This window comes from Ictidomys tridecemlineatus, unplaced genomic scaffold (assembly GCF_052094955.1).
Source record: "Ictidomys tridecemlineatus isolate mIctTri1 unplaced genomic scaffold, mIctTri1.hap1 Scaffold_108, whole genome shotgun sequence".
NCBI lineage: Eukaryota > Metazoa > Chordata > Mammalia > Rodentia > Sciuridae > Ictidomys > Ictidomys tridecemlineatus.
Window position 1 is genome coordinate 315534 of NW_027521026.1, and position 23813 is coordinate 339346.

The 23813-nt window shown below is 40.7% G+C and overlaps 1 long non-coding RNA gene across 3 annotated transcripts in view; it reads left to right on the plus strand.

Moving 5' to 3' along the window:
* Nucleotides 1-22563, plus strand: part of LOC144372465 (uncharacterized) — a 100998-nt gene extending 78435 nt beyond the window's left edge. For 2 of the 3 annotated variants that reach the window (XR_013432467.1, XR_013432465.1), the window contains one exon: nt 22520-22563. This is a non-coding gene — a long non-coding RNA (uncharacterized LOC144372465). Of the gene's footprint in view, nt 1-19393; nt 19469-22519 lie in introns of all 3 variants that reach the window. The other variant, XR_013432468.1, reaches the window with a different exon arrangement.
* Nucleotides 22564-23813: the final 1250 nt, after the last annotated feature.

The following is a 23813-nucleotide window of genomic DNA, read 5'->3' on the forward strand; positions in this document are numbered from 1 at the left end:
GAGTGGTTTGTGAAGTAATGCCAGTGAGCCATTAAGTGTGGAGATTCCTTATTGGTTGACTGCTGTATCTAGTTTATGTTAATTAAGATAAGCTGTGTGGAATGTGTATATACCCCTCCTGTCCTACAATAAACGGCTCCCACTCATGCTGTATCAATGTACACAAGTTGCTCATCACCCTCTGGTTATTTTGCTGCAACCGGACTGCGGCACCAAGCTCCAAGCAAACCCTGTGGCTCTGACCAGGTCTGTTGCCATGGAGCAAGGCTCTCGGCCCAACCCTGAGGACTTCAGAGCTAGCCTGCCTACCTGTCCACTTAAGCATTAAATTTTTTTAACAGAATGAAGGGCGAAACTGTATTTAATCTCAGTAGACACAATCCCACAATCTTTTAACAAAATCCAACATCCTTTGATAATAATAACTTTGAACAAACTGGGTATAGAAGAAATGTACCTCCATCACCACGATGAAGGTCCTACAGGTCAAGCCCCTAGCCAATGTCATTCTCTATGGTAAAAAGTTGAAAGTTTTTCCTCTAAGATCAGGAACAAAATGACCAGTCTTGTATTCAACATGATACTGGAAGTCTTATTCAGAAAAATTGGACAAGAAAAAGAAAGAAAAGGCATCCGAATTGGAAAAGACAACTAAGTTGTCCCATTTGCAAACAAAATCATCTTAATACAGAAAACCCTAATAACCCCACCCAAATCTATCAGAACTGATAGATTAAGTCAGTGAAGTTGCAGGGTATATAATCAACAAGCTCAAACCATAGTGTTTTTATATACTAATAAGGAACTACCAGAAAAAGAAATGAAAAATCTAATTTTCAATAGCTACCAATACTTAGGAATAAGTGTAGCCAAAGAGGCGAAAGACCTATACATGAAAACTGTAAGACATTACTGAAAGAAATTGGAACAGACACAAATAAATAAAAAGAAATCTCACTCTTGTGGATTAGAAGAATTAATATTAAAATGTCCATGCTATGGGCTGGGGTTGGGGCTCAGCGGTAGAACGCTTACCTTGCATGTGCAAGGCCCTGGGTTTGATTCTCAGCACCACATAAAAATAAATAAATAAAACAAAGGTATTGTGTCCATCTACAACTAAAAAATAAGTCCTTTTTAAAATGCCCATGCTACCTGAAGAAATCCACAGAAAGCTATAGATTTACTGCAGTTCTTATGAAAATTCTAATAGTCCATTTAACATAAATTTTAAAAATCCTAAAAATTTGTAGGAAGTCAGCAATGATCCCGAACTGTCAAAGAAATCATGAGCAAAAATCTAGAGGAATCACTGTTCCTGACTTCAATATACACTGTGGTCATCAAAACAGCATGGTACCAGCCTAAAAACAGACACACAGGACAATGGAGCAGAATCGAAAGCGCAGAAGCAAATGCATGTCTTTACATTCACTTGATCTGCAATGAAGTTGCCAAGAACATGAGATGGGGGAAGGACAGTTTATAAGAAATGATGTGGGGCAGCTGGATATTCACATGCAGAAAACCCTGTCTCCCTTGTAGGGCAGGGAAATGGGATCCACTGTGACTAAAGTGACTTGGACATATAAACATGTTTGATGGTCTAAACTGAAGCAAGAAACACACATCCATAGGAGGCAGCTGTTCTTACAAAACAACCAAACTTGAAACGAAAATGGAACTCCAGAGAAGAGTTGGAGGATCTGAAGTATTTGAGCCTTTGGAGTAGTACTGCCTGGTGTCTGGCAGATCTGGGAGATAAATTTCAAAAAAGAATCGGTGATTAATAGGTAAATAGGTTTTAAAATAATGAAGGAGTCATAGCAAGTAAGAATGAAAATCTAATAAACATACTCTGTTATTTCATGAATGTACCATATTTACATAGTAAAGATAAGGTAAAGATTGGCTTCTCCTTGGCCACAGTTGGAAGAAAGGAGGAGCAAGTTTAGGTCAGACAGCCTAAATCTTGTCCCTCTCAATAGCTCAGAGCTGCCATAGCTGGGAGCTGGGGTTGTAGCTGGGGGGGGGGGGAGTGCATGCCTAGCACGCCCAAGACCCTGGGTTTATTTACCTTCAATAAAATCTCTACAATCCTGTTGGGAATTTGCCCTCTTACACAGAAAGGTAGCATGTTGCACAAAAAATATGTGTATATTTTTACTTGTTAATAATAATAATGAATTAATTTAATAAAAAGAAACATAAATTATCCCCCTTTCCTGCTTTATTTTTCATGAATTGAATTCTGTGATAGATCCCTAAGAAAGGGTGAATAGAATGTAAGGCTTTTAAAATTATTTCACATGTAAATATGTCTTCATTCAATTCTGACAGTTGAGTGATACATTGTCTGGATATAAAATTATAGGCTGAAAGTAATTTTCCATCAGAATTGTTAGCACAATTGTGGCACTATCTTTTGAATTTCACTGTCCAAGTCAGGTTAGTATATATTTTTTTAAAAAAAAAATCTACATTTTTCACTCCAGGTCTTTGGAAACTTTATCATAAAATGCATTTGTATGACTGTTTTATTACATTAATTTTGCTGGGCTTTCAGTGAGGTCTTTCAACTTAAACACCTTTTGTGTTTGGAAATATTTTTATTCCATTTCTTTGATTTTTTTCCTCTCCTGTTTCTTTTTTTTAATTGATTAATTTAATTTTTAAATACACAACAATAGTGGAATGCATTACAAACTCCTGTTTCCTTTTTCTCTTCTGTGTCTACATTTTTTTTTTGTTTTGTTTGATGTCAAACCACCTAAATTCATCAAATTTTTGTATGTACTTGTCCTGATTTTCCACCTAAGACATTTTGGCTGTTGCATATTTTCCTGACCTTATTATATTTGGACTGTATATGAATTTATAAAATCTTTTCTTTCTCTGCTTTTTGAAAATTGTTTCCTTCTTTTGTTTTATAGATGTGTCATTAACTATCTATTCTAACTAGTTCACATTTTTATTGGCACTGATTTGTTTTAGTCTCTGTCCTGAGAAAGTCTCTCCCCCATGTACCGCCCCTCCAGTGGACACGTCCCTCTGCGACAGAAGTGAGCAAGGCATCTCAGAACGTCTGTGGGGTGGGTGGGACCTGGGGTAGGAGTCAAGATTCCACAGTTGACTTCACTTTGGGAACACGTCTACACGCCAGGAAACTCCTAAATATCTAGATAAATTTTACCTGGGACCTTTCATTTTTTTTCCCACAGACCATCTTTTAATTTCCTTTTAGAAAAAGATAAACAAGTCAACAAGTGCTCCAGAAACAGGGCAGGGAAGGGTGATGGGTGGTGCAGGGAAACCGTGGGGGCAACTCATCACCCTGTTTTCATCCTAGGGTGCATGTTCAATGGTCACTGATCCTGAATCAACCTCTTCTTTCTCTTGGTACCAGCCTGCAGCGAGCAGGTAGGCTTTTAAACTGACTCCCACTTTGCCTGTTCCCTGGGTCCTCCAGAGCCTCTGGGGGCCTGGGGTGAGCGTCTCCCCTCCGTCCTTCTCTGGCCTGTTCTGCTGGGCCTTTACTCCTGTGGCACTCAGCCCTCTCCATTTCATTCTGCTTTCTGCACATTTACTATAATAACTTTTATGTCATATTTTCTGTTCTCTGATTTCATTTTTTTATAGTTATGTTTTTCTTTTTTTAATTTAATTTACTTTAATTTAATTTTTATTGATTGTTCACAACATTACAAAGCTCTTGACATATCATATTTCATACATTAGATTCAAGTGGGTTATGAACTCCCAATTTTTACCCCAAATGCAGATTGCAGAATCACATCGGTTACACATCCACAATTTTACATAATGCCCTATTAGTAACTGTTGTATTCTGCTACCTTGCCTATCCCCTACTATCCCTCCTCCCCTTCCCTCACATCTTCTCTCTCTACCCCATCTACTGTAATTCATTTCTCTCCTTGTTTATTTTCCCATTCCCCTCACAACCTCTTATATGTAATTTTGTATAGCAATGAGGGTCTCCCTCCATTTCCATGCAATTTCCCTTTTCTCTCCCTTTCCCTCCCATCTCATGTCTCTGTTTAATGTTAATCTTTTCTTCCTGCTCTTCCTCCCTGCTCTGTTCATAGTTGCTATCATTATATCAAAGAAGACATTTGGTATTTGTTTTTTAGGGATTGGCTAGCTTCACTAAGCATAATCTGCTCTAGTGCCATCCATTTCTTGTGAATTTCATGATTTTGTCATTTTTTTGTGCTGCGTAATACTCCATGGTGTATAAATGCCACATTTTTTTTATCCATTCATCTATGGAAGGGCATCTGGGTTGGTTCCACAGTCTAGCTATTGTGAATTGTGCTGCTATGAACATCGATGTGGCAGTATCCCTGTAGTATGCTCTTTTAAGGTCTTCAGGGAATAGTCCGAGAAGGGCAATAGCTGGGTCAAATGGTGGTTCCATTCCCAGCTTTCCCAGGAATCTCCATACTGCTTTTCAAATTGGCCGCACCAATTTGCGGTCCCACCAGCAATGTACAAGTGTACCCTTTTCCCCACATCCTCGCCAGCACTTATTGTTGTTTGACTTCATAATGGCTGCCCATCTTACTGTAGTGAGATGGTATCTTAGGGTGGTTTTGATTTGCATTTCTCTGACTGCTAGAGATGGTGAGCATTTTTTCATGTACTTGTTGATTGATTGTATATCCTCCTCTGAGAAGTGTCTGTTCAGGTCCTTGGACCATTTGTTGATTGGGTTATTTGTTATCTATAGTTATGTTTTTCATCTTGAAGCCATTTCTGTAGATTTTAGGAGGGAGAAGAGATGATCACCCATGGCCACCTTCACATTAAACCCGAGTCAGGAGACACATTTTTCAATATTACTAGATATACAGGCTACACTCTCAGGGGTCATTTCGTGGTCCGCAGATGATACTAGGTGTAGGTTAACCTCTAATTCTGCATTCCCTTCACCATGTGCACCAGAGGAACACTGATGCAAAATGAATGTGAGAATCTGATGGGAAATCCTCATTCCCAGAAAGTTAAGAAAATTCCTAGTCACATGGAACGTGAGTGCGGAGTCCCTGTGGGGCAGTCCAGAGCCTTTGGCAGGATCTGGGTAACCAAGGGGCTGAACCGCTGTTACCAGATTCCCACTATTACCAAGCCATTTCCTATAGTTTCTATCAGAAGCCAGAACTTCCTAATAAGCTGGTTTCGGTCCTCATTTGCATAACTAGTCATGGCCTCACTTACTAAGGAAGGTGTCATTTATGGTGCATATTCCAAAACAGAGTACCTTAACTGCTGAAAATAGTAAATCAGCATGGAATTGTAGAGAGTCTTCATAATAAGAATGTCCTATCTCTGCTCTTCCATAGGGCAGAGGAAGCAAACGTCAAGTTAAATTGTCTGTAGCATCAATGAAAGGAACTTGCAAAGCAGGAAGAAATTTATGTAGACTCTTTAATTAATGTAGCATTAAAAATCAAAACTATTGAAATATGGAAAATTATTTTCATCATCAATAAACTTGCTAGATTTGTATCTCTTTCTTGTGAGAAGTATATCCCATTAGATGTTTTGCTTCAAAATAAGATAGCAATCTTCATATTTTTCATCTTCTCTAACAGAACTATATCGCTTTTCTTGAAAGAAAAATTAATGTATATGACTCATAGTTTACTTTATGATTAATAAGGTTCCAGGGAAAATATTTGTATGTACGATTTGTGATCCAAGAAAAAAATCTAGCAGAAAGCTGTATTGTGAACTGCTTGGAAGGAGTGTAATACTGCTGAATTCTCTATAATGGATTTGAAATGCATTAGCTTAAGAACTCATAAGAGAATTAAGGCGATACATCCACAAAACCTACAGAAGGAGAGAGGGGGAGGTCGTGGGGAATCAAAGCCATGTACAAATGCCAGAGAAAGCGCTTTCAATGGGAAGCTGTGAGCGGCACTCAGCTGAGGTTCAGCCAGGGCCTCTGCCAACAGGAGAGGGGCACTGCTGGCACAGAGGGTTCACAGCCCTCCTCCTGAGCTCCTGCACTCGCAGTCTCTGTCGGCCACCACAACACACCCTCTGGATTACCATCCAAGATTTCTTCATCTCGAAAACCTAAATCCATCACTCTGGTACAAATGCTACTCAGGTCTAAGGGAACATTTCCTGGGGAGTTTCTGAGAAAGAACTTTTCTTCCTGATAAGAGAAAATGGCTCTAAGAGACAATATTCTTTGCTGTGCCACTCAACCTTTTATCTCCCCCATTTAAACAGAATTGAGATGAGATGATTAGAGCTACTACAGCCATGACAATCCCACGAGGGGAATGCCTAGAGACTGGCCTTCATCCCCCATATATAATTAAGCTGCTGGATCAAAGTCAAGAGCTGTTTGCTATAAACTCTGTCAGAAACAAAATTACTAATCATTTAAACCCCCTTTGCCTGTGCTGTCTTCAACATGTGTACTAAATACACCTTTGGGTCACCTTGCTCTACCACTGTGGTCACCACCCCATTCTGGAGCCGTAGATGCAGGCTTGACACTCTGGACAAGTGTCTTGTTGTGTCCTATTTGTGTACCTGGGCCCAGCAGCACCTCACATCTGAACACCCTCTTCTCCCTTCCTTTGCCTGACGAACTTCTACTCACCTTTCATTTAATGAGCTTTTGCTTTTAAAATGTCTTCTATTTCATCACTGTTGCTGAGGGCCATTGCCAAGTAGGAATGACACATCGATATTTCCTTGCTAGCGTACCCCATGTTAAATGGACTCGCCTTGGAAATTTGCTGTGACCTTGCATGTGTGTTTGAGAAAGGTGACCCTGCTCAAAGACCAGGGTGGATCCGGGTTTAGAGATGATTAGGTTTGAGGAAGCTTCCCGCTCCTTGAGTTTAAGGCATTCCCGGTTTAAGACAATAGGGGTTTTAGGGAAGTTGGAGGTTGGAGATTATTGCTGCTGGGATTAGGGTGTTCCTGCTGTTTGTTCCCATTGAGTTCTCATGGGATCAAAATGGGATTTGGGAAAAAGCCTCGTGGAGTAGGTGAATTGTGCGGGCAGATTTAGATTTCCCCTGAACCTGTGTGGAGGTGGCTGTGAGTTCGGGAATAAAGAATTGCTGTTTGAATCTACAAGGTGTGTGGTGGCTCGTGATTTCAGCGCCAAGCCCAGACATCGGCACTCTGTCTTGAAATGTCTTTCTACTCTGAAATGTGTGGTGATGCTTTTCTGCCACCAACATCCCTTTACCACTGACCTCACCCTTGGCTGCATCCACTCTAATCTGAATAGAAAAGCTCCTCACCCTTTTTAAATGGCAAATAATTTTTTTAATTAAAAATAAATTTTGTGTTCTGTTTAGTTATACATGACAGTAGAGTATATTTTGACAAATCATACATACCTGGAGTATAACTCTCCATTCTGGTGGTTGAGCATGACGCAGAGTTACACTGGTCATGTGTTCATAATAAACCTAGGGAAGCTATGTCTGATTCATTCTACTGTCTTTCCTACTCCCACCTCCCTCCCTTCCTTCTACTATATCCTGTTAAATCCACTGAACCTCCAGTCCCCCTTCCCTATTGTGAGTCAGCATCCACTTATCAGAGAGAACTTTTGACATTTGGTCTTTTGGGATTGGTTTATTTCACTTAACATGTTAGTCTCCAGTTCCATCCATTTCTGGCAAATGCCATAATTTCATCCTTTAAGGCCAAGTAATATTCCATTGTGTATATTTACCACATTTTCTTTAATCATTCATCTGTTTAAGGGCATCTAAGTTGTTTCCATAGTAGCTACTGTGAATTGAGCTTTTTTAAACATTAATGTGGCTGCATCACTGTAGTATGCTGATTTTAAGTCCTTTGGGTATATACTGAGGAGTGGAATACCTGGGTCAAATGGTGGTTGCATTCCCAATTTTCTAAGGAATCTCCATACTGCTTTCCATATTGGTTGCAACAATTTCAGTCCCACCAGCAATGTAAGAGTGTGCCTTTTTCCCACATCCTCGACAACATTTATTGATTGTTGCTTATATTTTTAATAACTGCCATTCTGACTGGAGTGAGATGAAATCTCACTATCATTTTAATTTGCATTTCTCTAATTGCTAGAGATGTTGAATGTTTTTTCATGTATATGTTGACCATTCATATTTCTTATTTGTGAAGTGTCTGCTCACTTCCTTTGCCCATTTATTTATTGAGTTATTCATTTCTTGGTGTTGAGTTTTTTGAGTTCTTGTATATCCTGGAGATTAATGCTCTGAGGTTCAGGTAGCAAAGATTTTCTCTCATTCTGTAGGCTCTCTCTTCACATTCTTGATTGTTTCCTTTGCTGTGAAGACACTTTTTACTTTGATACCATCCCATTTATTCAGTCTTGATTTTACTTTATGCACTTTAGGAGTCTTGTTGAGGAAGTCAGTTTCTAAGCCAACATGATGAAAATTTTGGCCTACTTCTTCTTCTAGTAGGTACCTGGTCTCTGGTCTAATGTCTAGGTCCTTGATGTACTTTGAGTTGCATTTTGTGCGGGATGAGAGATGGGGTCTAATAATATTTTTTTTAGATATGGATTTCAGTTTTCCCAGCATCATTTGTTGAAGAGGCTATCTTTTCTCCAATGTATGTTTATGGTGCATTTGTCTAGTATGAGATAACTGTATTTCTGTGAGTTTGTCTCTGTATCTTCTATTCTGTACCATTGGTCTTCAGGTCTGTTTGGGTATCAATACCATGTTGTTTTTGGTGCTATATCTCTGTAGTATAATTTATGTTCTGGTATTGTGATGCCTCCTGCTTCACTTTTCTCACTGAGGGTTGCTTTGGCTACTCTGGGTCTCTTATTTTTCCAAATGATCATTAATTAATTTTTCTATATCTATGAAAAACCTTAATAGGAACTGCATTAAATCTGTATATACTTTTGGTAGTATGGCCATTTTGACAATATTATTTCTGCCTATTCAAGAACATGAGAGAACTTTCCAACTTCTAAGGTCTTCCTCAATTCCTTAGTAGTTTTCATTGTGGAGGTCTCTCACCTCTTTTGTTAGACTGATTACCAAACATTTTTTTGAGGCTATTGTAAATGGGATAGTTTTCCTAATTTCTTTCAGTTGATTCATCACTGATGTATAGAAATGCAATTGACTTGTGGGTGTTAACTTTATATCCTGTTACTTGGCTGAATTCATTTATGAATCCTAGAAGTTTTCTAGTGGAGTATTTTGGGTTCTCTAAGTATAGAATCATTCCATTGGTAAGTAGGGATAGTTTGAGTTCTTTTTTTTTCTTTCTATTTGTATCCCTTTAATTTCTTTCTCCTGTCTAATGGCTCTGGATAGAGTTTCCAGGACTGTATTGAATCAAAATGGTGAAAGAGGACATCCCTGTCTCATTCCAGTTTTTAGAGGGAATGCTTTCAGTTTTTCTCCATGTAGAATGATGCTGGCCTGGGGCTTAGCATAGTTAGTCCTTACAGTGTTGAGGTATGTTCCTCATATCCCTAGTTTTTCTAGTGTTTTAAGCATGAAGGGGTGCTGTATTTTTTTCTACATCTACTGAGATGCTCATGTGATTCTTGTCTTTAAGTCTATTGATGTGATGAATTACATTGATTTCCTTATTGAGCCAGCCCTGCGTCCCTGGGACCCTACTCGACTATGATGCATGTCTTTTTAACATGGTTCTGTATGTGATTTGAGTGTTCTTTCCTTGTGCTCAGGCCATGCTCAGCTCCATCATTTGGTCAAGCACACTGAGTGCGTCCAGGGCTGGCCCTCACCACCAGTGCTGCCCAGTACCTTTGCATGCTTAGCTGTTTTCTGCCCTTCAGGTTTCTGGTTGCATCTTCTAGGATGCACTTTGAATTCAAGGGGGGGGGTGGGCTCCTCTCCTGCAGTGCTGTATCCTCTACTCTAGATCCAGTAGGTTCACAATGACTGTTTCAAAGTGAAAGCCCTGAGCTCTGTGCTTTAGATGAGAAGCTCTTTACCATCAACTGTGCCACACCAGTTGCTTCTGTAGCTTCATGAATCCAACTAAGCAACTCAGGCTGCTTGAGCAACAAACAGAAGGCCCCACGGACTATGCATGGCTGGCTGGCTTCGTGGACAGCTGGCTGATCAATCCTACCAACCCTCCCCACCCTGCTGAAAAGCATTTGCTTATTTCCAGGAAAGAATTTGCTTCTGGTTAACAAGTGGCAGTCCTTTGCAAAGTAGGTTAATATATTTGTAAATTTACGACTTAACTTTAAACAATCATAAGAGCACACAGTACCTGTAAGCAGTGCCAGGCAGACTTGAATCCCAGGACCTATAAGTCAGAAACCTGAGAGATCAGGTTGCTCATGTTTCCATATTTTGACTGAAAGGTCTATGACAACATCCATCTTGCAGCTGGGGTTCTTCACTAGTAGAGACATGGGTGTATTATTTGGAATTTTATATTCAGTCTTTAGACAGTGGGAGTTTAGAAAAGGAACTAGGAAATAATAATAGGAAGTTCTGTTTGTGTTCAGAGTAAATCTAACACTATCAAGTTATTTATATAATTAATGTTGAAAACTGCTGTAAATTAAACAACAAAGATTCAAATTTATACAGATTACACTCCACAAGCACAGAAGGAAAACAATCCCTCCAAACATTTGCACAGACAGAGGAGCCACAAGACACCAGGAATTCCTCAGCATTTTCCTCTTTGACCCACATCCTCTTTCCCTTTCTAAAAACGCTTCCTTAAATGTCCTGTTGTGACCACAAGGACAATGGCTTGGACACCCGTGTGTGCTTCAAGATAGAACTTGAATCCATGCAATCCCCATTAGTTGGAAAGACAAGCTGACCCTGGTGAAGTGCTTCGCTGACCTACAGTGTGCCTTGAAATCACTAAGATGTGACGTTGGGGAAGCTGGAGAAACACGAAGCCCTGGGCTGGGGCAGTCAGAGGGTCCGAGGTGGACGGCAGCCTGGGGCTGGGAAGAGGCCGAGCGCTGGGTGAGATGTGGGGACCAGGGTGAGTGCTACCTACCTGGTGAGGCCAAGGGCGGACACAGGCCACTACAGGAAGGGCGGTGTGTTCCAGCTCCCACGTCAGGACACAGAAGAGCCATCTCAGAGTCACCTTTGGACAGGTATATCGGGTCCTCAGGGGAGCACTGAACAGCCTGCTTGCTGAGGCTCCTGTGTCCCACTAGCGAGAGGCCATCAGGAGCAGGTAGATTTTGGGAGGTCATTTTGCATTAGTGTCCCCTCTCGGCTTTAAACATCCACACCAAGCACCTTTCGGCTGTGTTTTCTTGGAGAAGAAACTTCTGGGATTCGTCTGATGATCAGCCTTCTGTGTCAGGACAAAGAAGAGCGAGAGGACCCCTTTCCATCCCTCCTGTCCTCCTGTCCCTCCTGTGCCACTGGAGAGAGGACCATTGGGTCCTCCTGAAGGCCTGGGGCTGGAAGGAAGCTGCAGGGCAGACCATTCCCCAGGTCACGGCCCAGGTCAAGGACCTCACGGGATAATTCCTTTGACCTGCTATTGTATTCAGTACAAGAACACCGTTAGTTCATTAGTAAGGGTTACCCTGTATAAAAATCAGGGAGGAAAAAGCCTAAATCTCAAACTGGAGAAAAATATTAAAAATAAAATGGAAACATATGCAAGCATCTGCAAAGGTATTTGCAGTTAGCCATGAAAATCTGGACTTATGAACTTGGAGGCCTGCATTGAACTGTTTATAGCTGTAAGTATTGTACCTTAGAGGTCACTAGAGAACACAGGAGGAGCTTGAAATGCAGACAAACATCACAATAATGAGTCACATTTTCATTGGCCCTCCAGATTATGTTGTGCTTATATTATAAATCATACCCAGGCCTCACTGTAATGCATTTTGGGTATGAAATGCTGGGCAAAGAACTTGGTTTTTCAAATATTTATAAATACATGACATATTTCTTACATGGTATTTTATTCAATGAGCATCCTTTTTGTTTTCCTTTATAAGGTAAGATGAATTTGAATTGCTACAATATGTATTTATATCAGAAATTTATGCTTCTTAGTATACATGTTCATGGAAGTTTGTATTTAGTTCACTTTGATCATAAAATGACAGTATCTCTTAAAAGAGAATTTACAATCTTAGTTGCACAATCATGACATTTAAAGGCATGGAAAATACAAACAATAATAAATGCTGGCAAGGATGTCGTGGAAAAAGTACATTTGTACACTGTTGGCGGGCTGTAATTTAGTACCACCACTATGGAGATCAGTATGAAGAGTCCTTGAAAGACGAGACATGGAACCCTCATGCAATCCAGACACCACTCCATGTATTTATCCTAAAGAATTCAAGTCATCTTACTGCAGAGACACATGCACACCCCTGTTGACAGCAGCACAATTCACAATAGCCAGACTCAACTAAGGTGTCCAACAATGGATGAATTCTATGCTTCCTAACCCATGCCCCCTCCCCTCCCTTTCTTCTCCTCTACCTAAAGTAGCTGTATTCTTCCCTAGCCCCACCCCATTATATATTAGCATCATCATATCAGAGATGATATTTGGCCTTTGGTTTGGGGGGGGATTGGCTTATTTTGCTTAGCATGATATTCTCCAACTCCATCCATTTACCCGCAAATGCCATAATTTCATTCTTATTTGTATCTCAGTAATATTCCACTGCGCATATATATATATATATATATATATATATATATATATCTCACAGTTTCTTTATGCTTTCATCTGTTGAAGGGCACCTACTTTGGTTTCATAGTTTAGCTATTGTGAATTGAACTGTTATAAACATTAATGTGGCTGAGTCGCTGTAGTATGCTGATTTTAAGTCCTTTGTGTATAAACCTAGGAGTGTATAAACCTAGCTGGGTCAAATGGTGGTTCCATTTCAAGTTTTCTGAGGAATCTCCATGCTTCTTTCAAGATTGGTGGCTCCAATTTGCAGTCCCACCAGCAGTGTATGAGTGTACCTTTCCCCCTACATCCTTGCCAACATTTATTCTTGCTTGTATTCTTGATTGTTGCCATTGTGACTGGAGTGAGATGGAATCTTTGTGTCATTTTGATTTGTATTTCTCTAATTAAGAAGAGTCTTTGGGCTGGGATTGTGGCTCAGCGGTAGAGCACTTGCTTAGCAAGGGCGGGACCACCTGGGTTTGATTCTCAGCATCACATTAAAAAAAAGAAGAAGAAGAAAGGCATTTCTCTCTCTCTCTCTCTCTCTCTCTCTCTCTCTCTCTCTCTCTCTCTCTCTCTCTCTCTCTCTCTCCTTTAAAAAAAAAAGAAGAATCTTCCTGGAAATGTGTTAGACCAAAGAAGCTGCTAAGGTAATGATACCATAATGAAAACTTAAAATACCAAGTTGATCCAATAGAAGAAAATACTCTACCCACAGGAATCTCTTCAGTTCCAAAATGCTAAAGGCCACACACTCCGTCACACAGCATTACCACTACAGCATGAGGACATTTTGTCCTCTGTAGCAGGGGTTAGCACACTAGTATTCGAGGACAGAATCCTGTCAGCTGCCTGTTTTGATGGATGGCATTTTGCAGGAGCACAGTCCTTTCCATCTGTAGTGCACTGGCTGCTTTTGTGCCATTATGGCAGAGTCCAGTACCTGCGACAGAGACCATCTGGGGGGGGGCTAAGCTCAAATATTTGCTGTCGGGATCTTTGCAGAAGTAGCTTGGTGGCTTTCTGCACTAGAGGAATAAGGATACGGGAAAGCAGGGCAAATGCTCTTAATTCTATTTCTTTTTTTCCCCCATTTTTCCTGAATCCTTTTTTTCTTCAATTGTAGAACAGAACAATTCAAACTTTTAGTTTATTACCAAGGAAATCTCACTGAAGAATCCAAAAGAAATGAATCAGCATTGTCTTGGGACAGCTATAGTTTCTTCTACCTTTACACCTTAGATAAAATTGAATAATAGGTGGTAGCATTTGTCTTGCTCTGATTATAGACAGACCAGTTCCTATTTGGCTCCTCTTAATCACTTCTAATGACTGCTGCTTTGCCACACAGGAATCACCCCCACAACAGGTCAGAGAAATGCATATCCTCCTCTTATCACATACAATTAATGCATCATGTGCATGTAAACAATTATTTTCATAATGATATACAGAATATAGCAAAAGCAAAAACGGGATCCATCATTATTGTGATTAAACAAAATAAAGATGAATGTACAAAACAAAATGGAAGTATAAGTGGCCAATATTTTTAAAATATAAGTTTTTCTAGTGCATTACTAGCCCAGTCATCCATTTTGCAAATCCTCAAAAGTATACTTTCCAGAAAGAGTTCTGTGTAAATCAGGAGAGTAAAGGAGGAGGAGGTTAAGGCTTAGGGAAAGCAAAGCTAAATGCATGTTCCTTCTGTAGGGTTTCTCAGAGCATTTATACAAAACTACTCATTGTTAATTGCAGAGAAAAAATAGAGTATGCTTTCAAAATATTATTTATTTTGTTCACCCATTCAAGAAGTATCATTTGAGGGCCTGCCCTTTGTCCAGCACTTGTCAGGTACCCTGACCAGAGCATTTCAAAAGCTTCAAAGGCTATGGAAGATCAAAGATACTGTGGGCATTTAGGGAGTTTTGGAAAGAATGCATGAAAGGAAGGCAGTCTGAAGAATGAGCGAAATCATAATATGTGGAGTCACCTGGAGACAGACATTCTAATAGCTGAAAATATATGACCACAGACACCTATGCAAGTTAATATGTGTTTATTGACTTTAAAAAATTCCATGGAATGGGATCATTGAAATAGCAGGGTGCAACCTCCGCTTTGAGGATCACATGATATTAGTTTGCACACATGAATAGATTCTCCCGTGCACACACATGCACCGCAAGTCACAGAATCAGGCTTAATGTTTTGGTGTCTCAGTCAGGCTATCATTAATCTGCTAAATATTAACCAAACTGTTACTTGAATTTTGTTTCTTTCTTGCTTTTCCAATTTTTAATTGGATTTATGGCTCTTTCTTCTGCATTTGATGGACTTATCCGTGTCTTTGATCTGTTATTCTGGAGTTGCACCCCAGAGTACCCTTTTCACTTGTTCTAAGCATCAAACAAGGAAAAGTAGAACATAACAATTTCATTCTCAAATATTGGCTGAATTTAATATATGAATTGTGAGACAGGTGTTTTTGTGGGTTTTCTGTTGTTAGTTTCATGATTTATCCAAACTGGAGAGTCAGTGGTGTATGTTTAATGTGCCATTATGTATAAGGAAGAGTTGCTATACCATTAATCTGTCATGCTGAGCAATTTCAAAGGATTAAAGTGAAATATATCCAGTATTTAACAATGTTTAACACACAGTGTTTCCCTTGGGACCTCTCCAAACACTTAACCGACTGCCAAACTGATGTGCTTCCTTGGATATATGGTGGAAGATTCCGAGGACATGGTTCACGAGCAGGAGCTTGCTGTTATTTAGCACAAACCAATGAAGTTAAGAATTATCACCATTGTGCTGTATCATTGGGTTGTTGGCAATTATAGGATATGACACAGGGAGCGAGTGAGCTCTACTGAACAGAGAGCCAGAAAGAGGGACTTTCAGATACTTTGTGACTGTGAATTGTGAGGTGTTCTGTTTTCAAGATGTCCTCACCTGTCTTTGGCTGTTGTGGGGATGGGGGGGCCAAGTATTTTGGGCATGCTCAGGGAGCCGATTGGGCATGCCTGGGTTACATGTTTATCTGGCAAGCAGAATCTTAGCACATAGGAAGAGGCTGGAGTTGTTAGGCAGATGAATAAGACAAGAGCCCCTCTGCAAAGATTTCTGCTTTAGAAGTTAAAAATTCAAGTGTGTTTCCAGACCTAACTGTTGGGTCTGGGAAATCCAGAAATGCAGGTGATATTCTAAGTTACCAATGGCTGCCCTCAGAATTCATGTGTGGAAGAAAAGCAAGCTTAGCACCAGAGCTGTGAGCCCTCTGTTGGGAACTTTGTTCTTGATGGTGACTAAGCAGTTCACCAGGTAGTCCAAGAACACCCAGGTCCTCCTGGCAGGAGAAGCCTGCAAAGGCAGAGATGAGGAACAGTAGGACATAAGATTGCAGAGAGCCTGGGAGGCAGGCAGCAGCTGGGTTGCGATGGCCATTCCAGCTTCTGTCCTGACATCCCTAGAGGATGTTATTTTATTAAGTGAGAATTTTAGAAAGTAAACTGAAAATAAAGGTGATTTTGGCAATAGGGTGAGGGATGGGTGAGAGGTAGAGAAAAGCCCTTGAAGAATACCCTTCTATTTCTCCAATAAGAACCCAGGAATGGTTCAGACCAGCAAGAAACAGGGCAATGAAGATGAGTGGATTCAGTGTGAAGAGGACCTTGCCATCCTCATGGTCCACACTTTCCTACATCTCTGCCCAGTCCCACCCAGTCTCTCTCTATGCCATCTCCTTATTGTCTTCCATACCATTTAGCTCTTGTTGGTATTGTGATATTTATTTGCTGTATTTATCATTGGCATTTGAAAATTTGCTGCCCCATGTCCCACATCATTTTGTGAAATGACAGTGTGTCTAAATTACTAAGCAAATGTCTGGTCAAGTGATCATGAGGCATGATTTTCATCTTGCCAGGAACCCATGATGTGACAGGACATCTCCCAGGAGCACCCACCCTGGAGAAGGAAAGTTTTCCTCCCTGAAGTGGGTGCCATAAACAGGGAAGAGCACTATGGAATGTCATGCCTGGCTTGAGGGGCAAGTTTTGCCCCCCAAATCATAACTTTGGTCTCATGAGCTTATAGTCAGGTTACATGAATGAGGCTCTGTGACAGACACTCCTGAGACTCTCATGCCTTCTCACCCCCTTTGGACCATATGGAAAAAAGGATGTGTTCAGAGCTGTGTGAGGGGAGGGGAGCAGTGGTTGGCAATGTGAGGGAGAGCAAAGCTTGGCCTACAGACAACACAGTGGGGAAAATGTGCTTGGGTGGTTCTTGGCTACAGTGAACCTGGGGTCAATCATCTGTAATGAGGAAGCAGCTTGTGTGCAGACCTCGCTCACTTAATTAGATCAACAGAGGAGACACCTGTGCAAGTCTGCCCAGGTTGATAATTATCTTTCCCCCTTTTTTTCTGGTAACTTGCTATTTGGGGTGATAGGCTTCACTGAGCCATACTCCATGCTTTTGTTGTTGTTGTTGGCTTGTTTGTTTATTTAGGGTCTGTATTTAGAGCCTCTCTTCCCTCCTGTGTGGGGCTCTTGCTGCTCCTCAGAGGGCACAGCCTTGGTCATGCTCATTGCCTTCTGGTAGGACAATGGGGTAAGCAGTGCTCTTCCACTGCCTAGTACTTGAAGTCTCTGCTAAGCAGTCTAAAATTCAAATTCTGGCCTTGCAAATCAATCTACAGATATTGCTTCAGAGTTTCTTCAAGCATGGCATGTGTGCCCTTCTGGTACATAACATGAGACTTAGTGGGACTTAAAACAAGTAGCTATCAGGTTGTTTTTAATGTACCTCAGGAAATGATGTATTTAGTGCAAGGAGCCCATTCCTCATGAATGCATTTTATTGGGGGCTTAGCTGCATGGGCAAAACTGAGCTATTACTGGTCATTCCCAAACTGTGACCTGGAGGGACAGGAACAGGTGGTGTCTGTGAAAATTATGATCCTACAGCAAGTGACTTCCTACCAGGATTGTTGGAGAGATGGAGAGACTGAGGGTATGAATCACCAGCAGTGTTCCTCCTGCTCTCATTTGAAAGCATTCAAAGCTCCACTGGACTGTCTTTCCCAGTGGAAATGAAAGTTGTTTATGAAGCGAAGACATAGCAGAGCCTGTGACCATGCCACACAGATAACCAAACTTTGGGAGACTTGGCTTGAGACGCCATTGGCTCAAACCTCACAGGAACTTAAATCTCCATTATTTTTGTTACTTTACAAACACATATTGTGCTGCCAGGTGCTAGAGCTGCACAGATGATTAAGGCCTGACTCTTAGCCTCAGTGGTCACAATTGAGAAATGCTCCGTTAAAGCTGTATGCAAACTAATATGGGGACAGGAGCGTCATGGCTGACAAGTAGTAGTGACTTCCTGGAGCAGGTGTTTTGGGGGCTGTATCTCAAGGGATGGTAGGAGCATGCAAGTCCTTTACAGTAAGAATCCCTGTAATTTCACCCTGGGGGGCTACTTCTCAGGCCAGCCCACACCAGAATTGTAGCCAGGATTCAACCAGCAATTGCCATGCTAGAAAGGAAAGAGTCAATCAAGGGGTGGATTCTAGTGACTAACTGGGCCACCAAGGCTTGCCCTAGCACCAGGCTTTCCTCTCTGACCTTGGTTGGGTGCTGGTTTCCTAGACCTCCCCCAAATCTTCACCATGTGAGAATGGGTGTCCAGACTTCTCTTGGCAGCAGAACATGAGTCTTGCCTCTTCCAGGTGTTCAGCATGGACCTTTCTATGAATTGTAGTAGGCGGTGGGAGGCTACTTTTCTCCTTTTCCTAAGATCTCAGAGATAAAAATTCTTAGCTTCTGATTTTTACAAGTTAAGTTTACAGTTCACACCATTTACACATTTATACCATTCTTTTTGTAAAACTTTATCTTCTTTAAAAAATTATTTTTCATTGTGGTACACATCTGTAAACCCAGTGGCTTGAGAGACTGACGCAGGAGGATCACAAGTTCAAAGGTAGCCTTAGCAACTTAGAAGACCTTGTCTCAGAATAAAAAATGAAAAAAAAAACATGTGTGGGGATGTGGTTGAGCACTCCTGGGTTCAATCCCTAATATCTCCTCGCTAAAAGTAGTTTCATAACAAGTTTGAAAAACACACATAATTCTATCCTTCAGTATTCCTCTACTCTCTGAGACTATGCTAATCCTGCAAAATATTTGTCTTTTATATGAAGTATTTATAAACACCATAAAGACTTAAGCTCATGGTCCCAACACCTGTGCATGTGGCACATGGCACCTACGCTCCCAAGATACTCCCCAGAAGCCTGTACCCTGGTTACAACTGTGCAGGATTCTGGCAACACCATGTACTTCTGGGCTCATCAGGTGCACACTCTGTCCTTCCAGGCATGTGAAGCATAGGACTATTATAAAAACCTGTAAGTGCTGGTGGTACATTTTATGTCTTCCCTGTGAATGGATAAAGTGCTTAAATGAAGACATCTCATAGATAAGTACATGATAAGGTTTGCACCAAAATCATAACCTTGGGCTTTGGTTGCTGGCAGAGTCTTGATAAGGGGCACCATTTTGGTAGTGCTTGTCTAAAAATGTAGAATTGAACTTTGCTGAATACAATTTGGGCAGGGATTTCTTTAGAAGAAAAACACTGGCTTTTTGTCCATTTTTTTCCTCTGTAGAGGTGGTTCAGCAGTGGGGGATGAGGGACAGAGAGTCTCTTTCAGCAGGAGATGTTATGGGCATCTCAAATTAAGGTAAGCAGCAGCCCCTTGTTTGGATGGACTGAATGTAGCCAGCAAGCCCTGGGCATCTCCTAAGCACAGAGAGTGCACATGTGATTCCATCTAGATAAAATTCTAGAGAATGCAGAGCAGTGTACAGTAGAAAAATCTCATCAGCAGTTACATGGAGCCAGGAACTCAGTGAGTGATGGATGGAAAAGAGGCATTCTGGGCGACATTAATGTTCTGAGTGTAGGGTGGATTCATAGATATACACAGTATCAAATTCACAGACCTGTACCCTTTAAATATATGCATCATATTAATTATACATTAATTATAAATTATATCTCAGAAAAGTTGGTTAAAAGATCCCATGTGTGCATTAACCTTTTCCCATTAGCCTATGGTCCTCTAAAGCCAAGGCCACGTCTTCCTTGTGTGGGCTGCACCAAGGTAACAAAGCATTGCACCCAGGAGTCCTCTGACACAGAGCCCCAGTGTGAACACACAGTCTGCATCTCCCAGCTGTGATCACTGGAGAAGCAGCCTAACCTGAGCCTCAGTTTTCCCATCCATAACATCGGGACACAACACCTAATATACATAATATTTGGAGATTGTAATTGGTATGATTCTAGGTAAACTTTGAAAACAATTGTTATGCAATAAAAATACATGATAGGTATTATTATTCGTTTTTTTATTATTTGGCAAAAATTCAAGGTAAAATAAATAGTTTCGAATCTATTGTACCTTAGAGTCAACTTTGCTAAACAGTAATACATAAAAAGTGTTCAGATTTCAATTGAGTAGGTTTTTTTTTGTTGTTGTTGTCTTGATATGAAATTTCAATATATTCTGTGAATTTTGTGAGAAACATACTACCTGATTCTGTAGTGTTCTTTCCTTCTAACTTAGGGGCATACTTCTAAAGTTTAGAAGGTGTCATAAGGAGGAAGTTTAATGCACAATCTCCCGTTTCAAACTGTTGGGTCAACGGTTTGGCAAACACAGAGCATGGGTAATACAGATGATATTCCTGCTGCTCTCCTGAATAGAAAATGAAGATGATTATGTGTTCTCTGAACCACTGTGTAGAGAGTACACACACCCATCCCATAGGCTTTAATCTCAATCCTAGAAACAGCCTGTTCTATTAGATTCTGTTTTCTTTACCCAGGAGACAATTCAGAAGTATTAAGTGAGTTGCTTGATGCTGCCCACTACCGTGAGCCAGAGTCAGGATTAAAAAACCCTGTCCTAATGGAATGAGCCTCCTGATCCGTGCTGTACTGCCCTTCCCTGATCTGGTCTTCTCTGCAAGAGATAAAAGAAGAAGGCAGTGTCCATCCCCATGGACCTCCTCAGCTGGGGAGTGTGTGTGGGACAAGTGACTCAAAGTTTTCACTGCAGTGTACATCTCCACCAATGACCAAAAATATCTCAGGTTGTTGCTTTTGGGGTTACAAATTCCCTAAGATTCCTTAAGATGATACTGATATTGTGAAGTGGAAATGCCAAAGGTCCTTCTCTGTGACTGGGATGAAGGTGAGAGTTTGGTTTTAATCAATGGTCAACTACTGCATCCAGAAACATGACTGCTGGGTAGTGGAAGCCACCACTTCCTCCTCATGGACTACATTTGTAATGGTACCATTTTGCTGAGGAAGGTGTTAACACGTCTCATAAGACTGGAGGTTTTCTGTGGGAGTGGAAGTTTGTATTTCCGGTATCATTCTTGAGCCATTCACCTGATGATCCTTAGCAGGCAGGTGGGGCCCTGGTTTGAGACTTGGAGGAGAGGTCTGAGCTTCAGCTCCAGATCCAGGTGAAGAGGGGATGAAGGGAAGTGTCAGGTTCTAGTTAGTGGCTTGTCAAACTGGCTGTGTGGAGGCATCACTGGTTGAGTTGTGAGCCTTGCCATATGTCCCAGCCTGACACAGACTTTTAAGAAAACAGCTCTGCCAATTTTAACCAAGACTAATTTTTGGACTTTTGACTTCTGGCACTTCAAGATAATAAACTTATTTTAAGCTTTAAAAGAATTAGTCAGTGAGGCTGGGGTTGTGGCTCAGTGGTAGATCACTTGTCTAGCACATGCAGGGTGATAGGTTTGATCCTCAGAACCACATAAAAATAAATAAAATAAAGCCATTGTGTCCAACTGCAAATTAAAAAGTGAAAAATTGTAATCTGTGACCTTTATCCAATTATGTCATATTGCTAGCCTCAGTTCCTTCCTCTGAAAAATGAGAACATGTCTCCTTTGCAGTTTTTTGATTGTGTTGTGAATTGGTGGTTTATTTCTTGATGTCTCTTCATGACATGATGTCTACTCTTTCTTTTTTGCTCATCTATACATTTTCCTGTTGGGCCAGTAGAGCAAAGCAGTAACACTTTATTTGCTTATCCTGAAGATGAAAATTGAAATGGAGCCTTATATTGCCTAAGTCTGAATCTGTGAATGGATCAATTAAAGGGTTGCCTCCAAATGCTGAGTCAAAAGACCAGGCTAAAGTGTTACATTCTTACCACTATTCTGCAAAATTATAGTTTAATGGGCAAAAATAATTGCATCTATGTCTCTAGCACATTTCATGAGTGCTTTGCCTCATGGATTTACCAGGATTTTAATCTAGTGCAAATCTCTTTTGGTTTTTCAGAAGATCCTCTTTATGGCTTGAGTTAAATATGTTTTTATGTAACAAAAACCTTTTGTGAATCTTCTAATATGGTGCCAGAGTGAAATAAATTCCACCTGGGGTTTGATTACTGGTGGTTTAAGTTAATGGGAAAAGGTAAGGAGAAGAAAAACCACATTGCAAGGTTATGTGACTTTATTAAATTATGTTTACAGGTTTACTTGTCACAATTTTGTATCAAAATATTTTTTATGGCATCTGTTTATCAGTATTTGCAACTAATTAGTGCCTGCAAATTTCCTTTTATGGGAATCATGTTCTTGTGGTCATACTGGTGTCTAATAAATCAGAGCTGTCACAGCTCACATGATTTTCTGTTCTTAGGTTTTATTTGTATTTTTCTGGCTGGTGCATCTCCTTTTCTCTCTCCTTCCCACAGGTTTCCAACAATGGTGACTTCAATTTTTGTGAATGGGAAGAAAATGAAGAGTAAAGTGGCAAGGCCTTGGTTGTGACTCAGTGGTAGAGCACTTGCCTAGCATGCATGAGGCACTGGGTTCGATTCCCAGCACCACATAAAAATAAACAAACAAAATAAGCTGTGTCCATCTACAATTTTAAAAATAATAAAAAAGTAAAGTGGACACAATAGTGAATTTCATTCACCAGCAACCTGGGAGGTGGAGGTCATTGTCTCTTGCAGATTGTGATCTCAGACACAGAGCTGAGCCAGATCAAGGGCTAGAGGATTTTGGTGGCTTCCACAGTGGTGGGTGCTTGAGGTTCAGATAAATCTGACTTGGGACTCACTCACACTTTAATATTTACATCTCCTAGATTAGTTGTGGGGATGCAGTGAGATGACAGATGCAGCTGGCATGAGATCTGGCATTGACTATAGCTGTTTTCCATCCCCATATTATTCCTGTTCATTCTTGTGTTCCTCTTTTGCAGTCCCCCTGCTAGTGGATGTTAACCATTTTTTTATGGACACAGTGCAGAGATTAAGAGTATGAGCACTGGAATGAGGCTTCATTCACTTTAAATGGTTTTCCCACTTAAAGTTCTGTGAACTTGTGGCTTCACCTGTCCATTCTTTAGTTTATTTGTATAAATTGAGAATAATAAATAATATTATTGAAAAACTATCCCATTAATTCAATGACATGATGCATACTTCAGTAGATAGAATTCTAAAGATGAACTGCTTGCTCTCTAAGAATCGCATCTCCTGCTTCACCAAACACTGATCAGATAGTGTGATGAGGGGACTTCACAGAAAGAGCTACAAACAACTTATTGATCTTATGAAGACTACCCTCATGGTCCAGACCAATCAGATAAACTATTTTAGAGTAGAACATTCTTCCTAGCCTCACGGACATACCATCCAGCACATGGCCCACAGGCTTGGTCTGAGAGTGTCCTTGGCTTCTTCCACTTCATTTACTTAGTTACTCACATCCATTGTATGTGACACCAGTGTTGGTGTGCAACAGATTGGACAGGCTTAAAAGTCATCCTTCAGCCTGGAGACAGGGGAAGCCCTGGAATAGTTGTCCTGTCACTACACAGCAACTGGGTGTTTCCTACAGCAAGACATTAGGAACAGCAACTCTTTCTAGCTCATTCACAGCACTCAAGACTGCTTCTTCTACACTCACACTGCCATGAAGTATATCAACACTAGCCTTCTGAAGACAGAAATTGGCAGTGATAGAGAAAACTTGCAT